Genomic DNA, 15,279 nt, shown 5'->3' with positions numbered 1-15,279 from the left:
TAAAGGATGATTCCTTTCATGCCAACTCTTGAAGTTGCTGTATGAATAAAGTGAGTACACTGTGTGAAGGAATATTTTAAAAATAAGGTCTGATTTATGTTAATGCTATGATCAGAAATCAATTTGTATTGCGAGCACACCACTCTTCCTGATAATAACTATCACCTGTTATGAAGTACTTTCTCATTATCTGACTTTTGCGCTAATCATCCCTTTATGTAATTGTAACATCAATTCTGTGAGAGGGATTTTATTTTCATTTTACAGATGAGAAAACTGGGAATCAGAGTTAGAATGTCATTTTCCCGTATCACACATTTGAGTTAGGAGGAAGCAAATGTGCCTGTTCTCTTTCTACTGTCACAGGACACCCCAGGCATCGTGGTGATCAGATTTTGCCCTTGATCTTAAGAAGTTCTTGAAGATCTAGTGTAACAAGCCTAAAAAATATTCCTTTTCAACACTAGTAGCTATTTATATTAGATGATATGACTTTTTTGAGATAGGCTTTCTTTCAATTAAACAGAACTCTTTGTCAGGCTTTATGTTGGACACTCTTCAAACAATATTGCATTTATTTTACTCAGTAATTCAGCCAAGGAGATAAGACTCTCATTTTATACATGAGGAGACTGAGACTCAGATTGATTAAACAATTGTCTAAAGAGGTAGTTGCAAACTTAGGTCTGTCCATCTTCCAATCCCATGCTGTTGATTCTAAGATACAACTTCCTTCTACTTTCTGCACAACATTTGGGGTATATGTTTCAAATGAGTCATTGAAATTCTGTCTGAAAGTTCTTTAGGTGCACTGAGCTAAAAATAATTATTGACTGAGCAAATATTGTGAGTATAAAACCTTAGAAAGCTTGCCATTCCTTTAGTGCTTTCTTAGCACTTAGGGCACAACAGTCCCAATAGGTGCTGTCAATCAATAAGGACCCAATAAAATCAATAGAGATAAAAAATGAGTTTGTCCCCACTCAAAACAGCTGTTTCAAATTTCTACACTTAATGCCAGGATTCATTTTGCCCAATGATTGCTGGGCTTCTATTTTGTCCTCTATCGACACACTACTTGGAGCAAAGGGTCCCCTTAGTAAAATGAATGAGGTAATAAGTTTTATACTGCAGTATTTCAGATCTTCCATTTTATTGGTCATCCTAAAAATTCACTTTTTCTCATTCACATTGCTCTTTTCGTATGCCTTGCCAGACCAATACATTTTACATAAAATAAATATTAATCAAAGGAACTGAAAGAATATTGATTAACCCATTTGCACACATTTATTGGAAAACACAGTTTTGGTTAATATTAAGGTGAGTTACAAATGCAAAAGGTGTTTTCCAAAAAAATAAATAAATAAAATGAGAAGGAAGGAAAGAAAGAGAAGAAACTTGCCTGTGTTAATTCTCATGCCTTGAATAATGATTATATTATTGATATAATTATAATGTGACATCACTAGCCACTGTGCCTACTTACGTTTTACTCCAGAAAGAAACTATACAGCTTGCTTTTTTTGTAATCAAAGTAGAGCCTTCAATATATTACCCATGGAATATGAGAAAGAAATGTCCATATAGGGGAAATGTTGGGGCAGGAGGTAGTATGGAAATGAAGGTTCTGTTTTTCTAGTTCATGCATTTTTGTTCCAAGTTTTTCCTTCTGTTCTAAAAAGGTAAGAAATAATACTAGTATCCATTCGAAGCCTGCTATATTCCAGAGACTTTTCTCTTTCAATTAATTTAATTACTACAACAACTCTTTGACTTGAGCGGTGTTATTTAATTGTGTCAGTTTTACTGAAGAAAATTTAAAGTTCAGAAAAATTAAGAAATCTTACCAAGGTCACACTGCTTATAATATTAATTCTAGGACTTGAAATTTTATCTGGCATTTATTTTTGTACTAAACATTTCAAAAGGGAGTCAGACATTGTAAATTATATTAGCAACTGCTCTTAGAATGCTCTAACTGCATATATGCATGCAAATAGGAGATGTGTGCATGTGTGTGTATTACCTATTCTTTTTGTATATATTAAGGAGCAGAAATAACCTGTGCTTTTCTTCCATGGAATCATGGTTTCACAGACATGGAGAGTATGTGCTCCACTCTACAAGCCAAGCTTTTGGGACCCTTAATGCATATGAAAATGGGCCCTGAGTGAGGATAGCAAGCTCTCTGCTAATTGTTTGTACTTACTAGAGTTTTCTACAATTTGAACATGCATCTCAATAAAATAATTCAAAGGATCATATTTATATTACAAACCCACTTTCAGAGAGATATCTGTGCCTTGGTCAGAAGAAATTTCATGAAAATTTCTGAAAATAATTGTCATATAGGATTAAAATGGAAGTCTTCCTATATCAGTTTCAAGTGAGGGTTGTTGATAGATACCAGAGTCTAGGGTTTCTCTTATATCAGTCTTAAAGTGTCCTTGATACCAAGGCCTTCCATTGTCACGAAATGTAACCAATAAGCATAAGAAGCATGACTTCTGATGCAATCAAACCACAATGTTTGTTGATTTAATTTGATTTTCCACTGTTCCTTTAATGTACTCTTTGGCACTTGTCCTTTTTCCTCTAGTTAAAAACTAAAGGAGGTATGTTTTCTTCTTTTTTTTTTTTTTCTTTTAACATGATCGCCATTTGAAAACATACTTAATTTCCCTTGAAATGAAACTATCATTAAATTTGACCTAGTGGAGACTGGGAGTTGGGGGGTTGATTGACTTGTTCTTTCCCTTGTTGTTTACTTCCTTCCTGACTTCTAGCTGTTATTTTAGAAATCTTGGGTTCTAAGCAGGTACCAGGAGCAGACATAAAGGGATAAACCAGGGAAGGTTCTTATTTAGCTGATGATGAATACTGTTGTAAGCAAGCTTTATTATTTCAGAGCCTGGAATCTGACAGTGGACCCTTTTTTCTAGTGGGCATATTCATGGGTTCTTCAGAGATTGCCCAGCCTCCCTGGGTGCATCTCTGTTCCTGACTCTCGTTATACTTATTTCACACAGACCCTTGCTCTTGGAGTCCCATGACATTCTTTAGCAGAACTTAAAATGACTCTAGCACAGCAATCTCTCTACATGGCATACATGTAGTTGACCAGAAATATGAACATATCTCTTGCCCCAATAAACTATGGAATCCAAGCAAATTCCAAAGTAGTCATCTCTCTCCTTTTGTCAAAGGTTGCTTTTGCTGGCTTAGGTATAAGCCAGTACTCTGTGTCATCCAACACCAGGGAAACATGGTTTCTGGTGGTCTCACAAACCTTCCTTCCTAGATTTGTGGTCATGTAAGACTCAAGTGCCCATTTGGGAAGGAATATAGACACTCACAGAATGGCAAGGGCTCTCTAAAGAAATCTCTTCTCGTTAATATATTTCTTAATGTTATGTTCTAACAGAGGGGTCTAAATAATTGTGGAATCAGATCCTGTTGTTTTATTTTTTCCCCCTGTGGCAGTTTCCTCACCTTCACTTTTGTTTTTATGTTAGTATATATTTTGTGGGCACTGTCTTTGAACATAAGGTTAATAGTTCAATTTTTGCGTTGGTTACACAACAAAACATACTTTTAAGTGATCAACATAGCTTTTAAAGTGTTTATGAAATATTTAGTCCACTTGAATCTTTCCAATAAATTCAAGTCAGCTGGTCTCTCACAGTCTATAACAGGTAAACCATACAATTGGAAGACACTACATCATCTCAGGAGAACTTTATTTCCTAGAGTATTATAATGTTTCATTTCTGAATCTATTTTTATCCACTATTCTGTAAGCTCTCTGAAGATAGGGACTATATTTTTAAAAATTTCTATATCACCGGACTCAACACTGTACCTGTCATACAGTAAATATAACATAATTATTGGGAGGCAGTTCAAGGAGTCATAGGAAGAGCCTTAAGTTACCTCCTCCAATGAGCACAGCAAATATACACCTACGCACGAACCAGTTCCCTCTAAAAGGAATCTAAGAACTAGCTGAACGCCTGCTCCACAAAAAAGAATTAAAAGAACAACAAGACAGATAACAGAGGCAGAGCGATGCTCTTACCAAAAATGCACCCCTGGCGTGGTGACACACAGCAAGGAGGAATCTCACCAGATGGGTGCTTATCCTGGAGGAGCAAAGGATTGACACCCCACATCTGGCACCCCAGCCCCTGGGATCTACTCTAGAGAGATGAGCCTCCAAAATGCTTGGCTTAGAAAAATCAAGGGGGCCATTGTTCAAGGGTCCCAAAATGCTACAGGAAACTGAGACTCTCTTCTTAAAAGGCTCTTGTGCAATCTCACTCACCACTATACTCAGGAAAATAGCAGCCTTTTTGTTTGATAAGTGCCAAGTACTAAGACTATAAGTGAAGGAGAGTCATTTGCAAATCTAAAGGCATCAGATGGAGGGGAAGGGGGAGGTGGAAATGCTCCCCCAGAGACAGAGGTGCCAGCAGACACCATTGTTGCACTCCCCACTTGTTACACAGGCAGGTGAGCTCAGACTTGGCAGTGAGCAAGCAGGGCACTACCCTGCAGCATTGCTGAAGCCAGAGAACTCTGGTGGCTGCAGTACTCCCTTTCTCCCTGGCTGGAGTGGGTGGGTGCTAACGGCTACAGCACTCTCCTACTCCCTAGCTAAAGTACACAAGTGCTGATGGCTCTGACACTCCCCCGCCCCCTGGCTGGGGCTGATGAATGCAAGCAGTCAGGGTGTTCTCTGACTCCAGGCCTAAAGCTATTGGTTACACAGACAAGGCACTTTCAGGCTGCACTGCTGAAGCCCATGAGTGCCTATAGTCAAGTCATTTTCCTGCTGCCTTCCTGAAGCATGAGACCAAGCATCACTCCCTACACTCTACAGCTACCTAGGTAAAGCCAGCCACATGTAATCTATACAGAGGACACCCCTTGATCTCCTGGGCCAGGTGGCCAAGAGGTCTGGCATTTCTGAGTTCCATGGGACTATAACAATTATAAAGACAGTTCTTGGCAGGCCACAACCCCCAGGGCACTACACTGACAACAAACAGAAACACAATGCCAGTTCTCCTATGAAAAAGACCTATTTACTTAGCCTGGAGCTTCACCCTCAGGAACTACAAAAACAATCAGAAAATTTGAAAAATGGCAATAAGTACATACCTAGCAGTAATTATTTTAAATGTAAATGGACTAAATGATCCAATTGAAAGACTGTAAGGTAGCTAAATGAATTGAAAAACAAGTCTCAACAAATTTAAGAAGATTGAAATCATAGAAGGTGTCTTTTCTGACCACAACAGTATGAGACTAGAAATGAAATACAAGAAAAAAAAATGGCAAAAAAACCCCACAAATACCTGGAGGCTAAACAATATGCTACTAAACAACCAATGAGTCATGGAAGAAATCAAAGAGGAAATCAAAAAAATACCTGTAGATAAATGAAAATGGAAACACAACAATCTAAAACCTATGGGACATAGAAAAAAAAGTTCTAAGAGGGAAGTTTGTAGCAGTACAAGCCTACCTCAGGAAACAAGAAAAATCTCAAATGAATAACCTAACCTTACACCTAAAGGACCTTACACCTAAAGGAACTAAAGTTTTGTTTGGGAAGAAGGAAAAAAAGATGAGTGAAAATAAGTAGAATAGAGACTAAAAATGCAATAGAAAAGATCAATAATACTAAGATATGGTTTTTTGAAAAGAAAAACAAAATTTTAAAAACCTCTAGCCAGACTCATCAAAAAAAAGAGAGAGCCCAAATAAATAAAATCAGAAATGAAAGAGGAGCGGTTACAACCAACATCACAGAAACACAAAGGATCAAAAGAGATTACTATGAACAATTATATATCAATACAATAGACAGCCTAGAAGAAATGGACAAATTCCTAGAAATGTACGGTCTCCCAAAACTGAGTCAGAAGAAATAGAAAATATGAACAGACCAATTGCCAGTAAGGAAATTGAATCAGTAATTAAAAAAAACAAAAAGACTCACAACAAACAAAAGTCTAGGACCAGATGGCTTCACAGGTGAATTCTACCAAACATATAAAGAAGAGTCATCACCTGTACTTCTTAAATTATTTCAAAAATTAAAGAGTAAGGAACACTTCTGAATTTAATGTACAAGACAGCATCACCCAAATACCAAAACCAGACAAACACATCACCAAAAAAGAAAATTACAAGCTCATAACACAAGTGAACATAGATGCAAAAATCCTCAACAAAATATTAGCAAACTAAATTCAACAATACATTTAAAGGATCATGCACCATAATCAAGTGGGATTTATCCCAGGGATGCAAGGATGATTTAATATCCATAAATTGATCAATTAACTGAGGAATAAAAAAAGTCATATGATCATCTCAATAGATGCAGAAAAATCTTTTGACAAAATCCAACATTTATGATAAAAACTCTCAACAAAGTGAGTATAGATGGAATATACCTCAGCATAATAAAGGCCATATATGACAAACCCACAGCCAACATTATACTCAATGGAGAAAAACTGAAAGCATTTTCTCTAAGATCAGGAACAAGACAGGGATGCTCACTCTAACGATTTTTATTCAACATAGTACTGGAAGTCCCAGCCATAGCAATCAGACAAGAAAAAGAAATAAAAGTAAGTCAAATTGGAAAGGAAGAAGTAAATCTGTCATTGTTTGCAGGTGACATGATACTGTATATAGAAAATCCTAAAGGCACCACCAAAAAACTATTAAAACAAATGAATTTAGTAAAGTTGTAATATACAAAATCAGTATACAGAAATCTGTTGCATTTCTATACACTAATAATGAACACCAAAAAAGAAATTAAGAAATCAATCCTATCTACAACTGCAAGAACAAAAAAATAAAATACCTAGGAATACACCTAACTTAGAAGGTAAAAGACCTGTACTCAGGAAACTATAAGACACAGAGGAAAAAAATTGAAGACAACACAGACAAATGGAAAGATACACTGTGCTTATGGATTGGAAAAATTAATATTGTTAAAATAACCATAATACCCAAGGCAATCTACAGATTCAATGCAATCCCTTTCAAAATACCAATGTCATTTTTTCACAGAACTAAGGCAAATAATTTTAAAATTTGTATGGAAACAGAAAAGACCCTAATAGCCGAAACAATGTTGAGAAGAAAGAGGGAAGATGGAAGTACCTCACACCCTGATTTAAAGTAATACTACAAAGCTACAGTAATGAAAACCATATGTTATTGATGCAAAAACAGACACAGATCCATGGAACAGGATAGAGAGCCCAGGAATGAACCTAAACTCATATGGTCAACCTCTTTAATAAATGATGTTGGGAAAACTGAACAGCTACATTTAGAAGAATCAGACTGGACTACTTTCTCACACCATATATAAAAATAAACTCAAAATGGATTGAAGACGTAAACATAAGACTTGGAGCCATAAAACTCCTAGGAGAATACATAGACAGTACGCTCTTTGACATTGGTCTTAGAAATATTTTTTTAGATCTTTCTCCTCAGGCAAGGGAAACAAAAGTGAAGATGAACAAATGGGCCTACCCAAAACCAAAAACCTTTTGCACAGCAAAGGAAACTATCAACAAAATTAAAAGGTCACCTACTGAATGGGAGAAGATATTTGCAAGCAATATATATATACAATGGAATATCACACAGCCATTAAAATAATGAAATATTGCCATTTGTGACAACATAAATGGACCTAGAGGGTATTATTATGTTAAGTGAAATAAGTCAAACAGAGAAAGACAAGTACTATATGATTTCACTTATATGTGGAATCTGAAAAACAAAGCAAATAAACAAATGTAACAAAACAGAAACAGGCTCACAGTTGCAGAGAACAAACAGGTGGTTGTCAGAGGGGAGGGAGATGTAAGGATAGGGAAGTTAAGAGGTGCAGACTTACAGTTGCAAAATAGATGTGTCACGGGGATGAAATGTACAGCATGGGGAATATAGTTAATTATAATGTAATATCTTTGTACTGTGGTAGATGGTAACTAGACTTATTGTGATGATTATTTTGTAATGTACAGATATATCGAATCACAATGCTTTTCACCAGGAACTAACATATGTTGTAGGTCAATTATATTTCAACAAACAAACAGACTCATAGAAAAGGAAATCGGATTTGTGGTTACCAGAGGCAGGGGGTGGGGATAGGATGAATTGGATGAAGGTGGTCAAAAGGTATAAACTTCTAGTTAAAAGCTAAATACATACTAAAGATATAATGTACAACATGATTAATATAATTAACACTGCATTATGTTATATATAAAAGTTAAGACAGTAAATCCTAAGAGTTCTTATTACACGGAAAACATACTTTCTACTTTTTAAAAATTTTGTATCTAAGTGAGATGATGGACGTTCACTAAAATTACTGTAATCATTTCATGATGTATGTAAGTCAAATCATTATGGTGTACACCTTAAACTTACACAGTGCTATATGTCAATTATATCTCAATAAACATGGAAGAAAAAAATGAATACAGGGAAATCTGTCAGATTCTTATTTTAAGTTCCTTTGAAGACATCTGTTAATGTATAACACGGAATAGGACCAAAACAAAAGCACTTTGGCTTGAAAGAGCTAGGCTAAAAATGGGAGAATGAAAAGATTTATTTTAGCATTATAAAATTTTTAGTTTTGTATTAAAATTTGGGAACTAGAGTTTAAACTACAAGCCATAGAGGAAAAGGCAAATACATAAGTATATAAGAGAATATTTCTGGAGACTGTAGAAGGAAATGAAAAATTGACCAGATGGCAGGGAAAAAATTGGAGAAGGTTCACGTAGGAATGAACAGAGGCTGAGTGTCTGAGAAGGAGCACAACTCTCACCCTTCTGGGCCAAGTCCCATCCCAGATGTACATGCCAGGAATCCCAGGTGGGTTTGTAGAGAAGCAGGAGTATGTGCTGACTTCTCAGGTTAAATGCTAGGAATTGTAATGCCTCGTAAAGGCACAATAATGGGGTGGGGGGGGGGGCAAAGAGATCTCTGGGTCTGTGACCCCTGAGAGCAGCCTATCAGGGTCCCACATACTGTAATGTCGTGTGATGAAAGCACAGTTTCTGATGCTGATTTTGTACCGAATAAAAGACGAGCACACCAGGATGGGTAAAAATTAAACCCTAACCCTGTCTTTACATCCAAAAAGCCATATGCTATCAGTCTTCTTAATGCAACTGAAGAGAAATACTATGAGATACAAAGGATTTGGATCTGAGGGAAATGCAAATTAGTGATGTGGGAATTTTACCTTCTTTATGCCACATGACTTCATCTGCTACATTTTTATTAAAGTAACAAAAAATGAGTGTCAGGGAGTGCCTTCCTAGAGAGTCAGGAAGGAGACCCAGACAGAGCAGGAGAGGATTCCTACAGTAGTCCTCACAGTTCAGGCACAGAGGACTCTGTGGGACCTGGAGGGATGCGGGGCTACACTCAGCAGCCGTGCTAGAGACAGAAGCTTAGGCTCAAAGAATGTAAGAACCAGCACATCCAATGGGGGCCTAACGAGTTACCCTTTCACAGTGCCAGAGTGCTACCTCCATCTTCCTGGAACTTGGGTAGAAAAAGGAGAAAAAACAGATGGCAAAGACAGGAAATCCTCAATGGAGTGGGCATTACCCAGTTTTAAACTGGAAATGACTCAGTTCCAGAATTAAGTTTTTGTTACAACTAGTTCTAAAAAACAAAGATAAATGCCATAGAAAAAATAAATCTGTTTAGATGCTTTATACCTGAATTTTGTAGACTGCTAAAAACATGAAATTATTGTTATAGGGAAGAACCTTTGTATTCTATTACAAGTTAATCACTAAAGGGATGTTGAGTGTAAGCTTAAATTATACATAACAGCCCATTTCTGGAAACCCTACTTCCCAGGAATGAGCATTAAGCTAAAATACCTTTGTTTAGCTCACAGGAAACATCCTGACCAGGCCCACTCATGAATGACTACAGGGAGGAAGAAATTAATGCATCCCTCTGGAGGCTGATGGGAACCAGGAAGTGTTTGACTTTAATCCCTCCCCTTTTAGTATAAAAGGAACCTGAATTCTAACTCAGGCAAGATGGTCCTTTGGGGAACGAGCCCACCATCTTCTCAGTTTGTTGGCTTTCTGAATAAAGTCGTCATTCCTTGCTCCAGCAACTCATCTCTCGATTATCGGCCTGTCATGTGGCAAGCAGTCAGAGCATAGACTGGGTAACATTATCTTGTCCGTTACACTGGTTATGACAATTTTTGCAAACTCTGGGCTTTGGTTTCTACATAATTAGATGAGGATATAATTAGGTGACCATACATGCCAGCATAATTGTTAATAACTTTGCTCTTTCATTCTCCAAACTGTTCTCGTTATGGTCATCTTATAACAGCAATAAAACAACTCACAGAATTGCTTTTATCTGTGACAATGCAGATAAGCCTTTAGCACAATATCCAGTGTTTTCTAAGCATCAAATAAATTATTATTATTCTTTTTAAGCAATAACTCAAGCTAAAGAAAAAGGTTTTAAAAAAAACATGTAGAATTTCTTCAACTATGATGAAATCTTGAGCAGCATGGTTTCCCTCCAGGAAATGGTTCTGAACAAACTAGTGGTCCACTTCTGCACTAACTTAAGAAAATGTTAGATAACTAATATAAGTCCCCCAAAATACCAACTCTGATATTTGAGAACATTTATCTGTAGCTGAATTATGATAGAAGTAGTAAGTTTAGTGTTTAAGCATCAATATGAGGAAATGTAGTAATTAATAAATACTTTAAACTCAAAATATATTTGAATAGACTTTGGATGGGGTGTCATGTTAAAAATGTGTATAATAAGGATTAAGGGGGAGAATCTAACCCCATCTTGCCAAGTTTCCTCATCTAGATCTCCGTCCTAGCAGAAGAACCTGTTCTTTACTGATAAATGATAGTGGGTCCAAGTCAAAGGCTCTTTCACTGAAGGATAAGGCCTTATGAATCAGGTAACTACAAAAAGGAAAATGCTAACTGCACAATACCCTGAACCATCTTAGGAATTGTATTTTCTTCTCTTATATCGCAGGAAGGTGTAGGGTTATTAGGCAAATAGGTTTCTAACTGACCACCAACAAATACCTGTGCTAAAGCAACAGCCACAGATAAAACCCAGGCTCAGTGGCCATCTCCATCTGCTTCACAGAACAAAAACGACTCTATTTCTGCAGTCTGCACTGGCCTACACACGAGGATTTTATCCTTGAAGTCCTCTTCTCTATTCTAGCCCTTGGCAATCTAATCCAGGCCCAGCTTCAATTATCACCTCTGTGGGAATGACTACTGCTGCTACGCAATCATTTTTCCTTTGTATTTATTTAAAATCTTGAGTTCTTTTAAAGATCACCCCCTCCAGTCATGCCACTGTCTCCATCTTTTTGTTTTTGTCATCAACATGCCTTCTGGGTCTCCTTGAGGACATTGTTCGTCACGTCACAGGTTTTGTTGTTGTTGTTGTTTTGTTTTTGTGTTTTTTTTGCGGTATGCGGGCCTCTCACTGTTGCGGCCTCTCCCGTTGCGGAGCACAGGCTCCCGACATGCAGGCTCAGCGGCCATGGCTCACGGGCCCAGCTGCTCCGCGGCATCTGGGATCTTCCCGGACCGGGGCACGAACCCATGTCCCCTGCATCAGCAGGCGGACTCCCAACCACTGCACCACCAGGGAAGCCCAAGTCACAGTTTTTATCTCTATCCTGACTCAAGATCATCTTATGTGTCTTCATTGCCCAGTGTCACATCATTTAATAACATTCACCACTTAGTTAATCCAGCCTTTAAAACAAGCCCACCATTTGGAATAATTCCCAATCCTACTCCCGAACTACTGCCTTTAAGATTATTATAAATAGGATCTATGTCTAAACCTTCTTTGTAGTCTTCAAAAGATTTTTTACAGGACCTTAAATTTAGCATGAAACACCTCCCTCACCATCTAACAGCACATATCTTTTCCTTATTTTTATCTCTCCATGCATATTTTAATGCACCCTTTTTCTCATTCTTTGCCCTTGGCATCTTTCACACTGATTTCTCAAATGTTCTACTGTAAGTTTCTCATTCAAACCTCTGCTTATATTTAATTTGTCTTAATTCTAGGCCATTTATTCAGTTCTGTAATTTTCAATTCAGTTGTTTTTATTTTATAAGAATTGTGCCCATAGCAGTATCATTATCCTTGGGCATTCTGTAACCGTCTGTGGATTTAATGTGAGTTTGGAGAAAGAGTCATTCTTGCCACACACATCCATATCAGAAAAGAAAGCGGCACCTGATAAAAGCCCACTTTACCCATCACTGTGCTATGCACATTTATTATGCCGTTTAGTTGTGAAAACCTTCCAAAATTGATATAATTAATCCCATTTTAAAGAAGTGGAAACTGAGAAGTTAAGTGGTTTTCCCATAAATACAGAATTAGTAAGTGGTAAAATTAGAATTTGAGACATGTTGCCTAAACAGTTCTGCTCCCCCAAAATAAAAGAACTGATCTGGTGGCCCTCTGTGAAACTACAGTCTGGATGTAAGCCTAGTTTTAATGGGTGCCTTCCATCCATCTCAGAACACCGTTATAAGGGAATTGTAAATATTCCTATTTCACAAGTTAGGAAACTGAGGCACAGATAGGCTAAGTAACCTGCATGCAAAGTCATACAGTCAAGTATACGCCCCAGGATGTTCTTATACTCATTTATTCAAGTTAAGCCACCTAAATGAAATACGTCAAGTCACATATATAAGTAAATCATGGCATGCAAAAGGTGTGATTTTTTGGTTCCCTGGATTTTCTGAGTAAAATTTCACAGGTATATTAAATAGGCTTCTCTGGACTATTGCCTATTGAAAGGGATGTATTCACTGCAATTCCCCAATGGACTAACACCATGAACAAAAACTCTGGGCCTCATGCTGCCTCAGATTCATTTTGATATTATTTATTTAGGACATTCAATGTTGTCTTTTCTCCTTGGAGGGATCTGGCTTCAGATTGTAAAAGACCCAGCAGCTCTCCTCCTACGCAGAGTTGAGAAATCTGTCTGATACTCTGCAAAGCATTATACACAAGAGATGTAACTTTAGAAATGTGATTTTAAGAGACCAGATCATCACCCAGTGGGGCCACCAGAAAAAATCATCAGAATTTCTTCACAATTCTGCCTAAATACTCTTGTTGCACAATTATAAGTCAATTTTCAAAAGTAAATGCATCTGGATAAGGTTCATGATCTGGATTATGTGTGTGGCATACTACTTAAGAAAGTTGAAACACAGGATTAATCCCTGCTTTAACGTAGGGTAGAGAATTAGGAGGCATAGAGGAGGAGCTAACAGTATGAAAGATTGAACCTGTTCACTTGATAATTTTTCTGAAAATAGGCCCAATACCAAGGTACTAAAAATAAACTTAGTAAATCACCTTTCTTCTGAAAAAGTGACTTATATTGACACCCACTTGTCAGGGCCTAAAAGACACCAGACAGGAAATTTTGTAGATTATCCTTTCAGTCTGTAGTATTAGCTTTCACCCTACCAGGTTTATAAGGGGGCGTATGTGTGGCAGGATGGGGGATGTGTTTACGTAGTTATAGGAAACCTCCTTGGAGAATTTACTTTGATAGAAGAGGGGTAATTGAACGAAGGGCAGGCTTTAGAAGAGATGTGAAATCATTGATAAATGTGGAGAGATTAAATGCAAATTTTTGTGTCCTGAGGATTCAAAAAATTCATAAACATATATTGATTCTGAGTGTCTTAGTGATAATAAAAATGAATGAATGAGAAAGTAGGAAGAACAACATAGGTACCTAGTAAAATAAGAATTCACAGTTTATTCCAGAAAACTTTGAAAACTGAGTATATTTACTACTTTGTTTAAACAGGAAGAAAGAGCTTAAGTATGTTGTAATATACCAAACAATTCAGGGAAATGGAAAATACCATATCAGACAAGGCTACACAGGTAATTGTTTCCTCTGGTGAGCTGTAGCCCTTGAAAACTAATTTATGTTATCACTAAGGTGAAACCTAGGTTTTGGAGAATTGTAAATATCTAGGTATATGTAACACATATCCAATCAGAAAAAAGATCTGGTCTGTGTGTGTGAGATGAATTATACTGATGTCTGTTATAAATCCCTAACATAGCTCATGAGATCAATTAAGATGTTCAAGCAGCTACAAAAAGGATGATTGAGGCAAATGGTAACATCAGGATGACCATATGGTAAGGGGAAACTAGAACTGTTTGGACGTAAAATGAGAGCCATCGGAATTCCAGTTACAATCATACACTATGCAGTGAGGAGATAGTAGAATGAGGCAGCCAAGAAAAATACTAGATGAAGAACAGTTTGGGCAGTGAGAAAGACAAACAAGCTTGTGTTTCCAAGTCAATAAACAGGTGGTAGGGATAGAGGGTGACATCATCTGTGTCTGCTCTCTTCCCCTCCCTTCAACCAAGAGCCTCCTGCTTTACTGCAGGGCCAGGTATTTGTCAGAGAAGTAGCTCTTGCATTTTATAAGCGGTGAAAGAGGCTTTAGAGGGAGTATTTAGCCAAGGTAAAAAATATTTCTTAAATGAGACCATCAAAGGTTGTATTTCCCCTGCTTTTCCCAGGAACAAGCACATTAATTGTGTTGCTTTATACATGCTCTAGGACAGTTCCTCTCAAGGCTGCCCAGTGGGCTGTGCAACTATAAGCCATCATCACCACAGGACACAATGGCCTTTGGAAAACTTGGCTCACCTAGAAATGCATTATTAGGTGATAACAGCCTTGCCAGTTCATGTCACCCTGGTAGTAAGGTCTAAAAGGCTTTTATTTTTCAGGTTTTCTTCAAACTGCTAACTGTGATTGGCAATTTAGCCTAACTTTTCACAGCAGTCCTAAATCTATATTTACTAATGATTCCAGCATGTGTTGAAAGGAATACACTTTGAAAATCTTCATCAATTAAGGATATTGAAACATAAGAGCTTAACCCAGCCCTCTAGATGGAATGTCTTTTGGAAAATCCACTAAACTTTTTATTCTCAAATAATAAAGCCACTCTGAATATATTTGAGTGTCTGAAACTAAATGGAAGTCTCAGACTGGGGAACACTTCATGATGAACTAAAAAAAAATGTTATCTTCAAAAGATACAGAGGCAAGAAAGGATTGTGTTTAAGAACGTGAGTTTTGAAGCA

The sequence above is a fragment of the Grampus griseus genome (assembly GCF_964374135.1).
Source record: "Grampus griseus genome assembly, chromosome: 7".
Classification (NCBI taxonomy): domain Eukaryota; kingdom Metazoa; phylum Chordata; class Mammalia; order Artiodactyla; family Delphinidae; genus Grampus; species Grampus griseus.
This window is presented reverse-complemented; position numbering follows the sequence as displayed.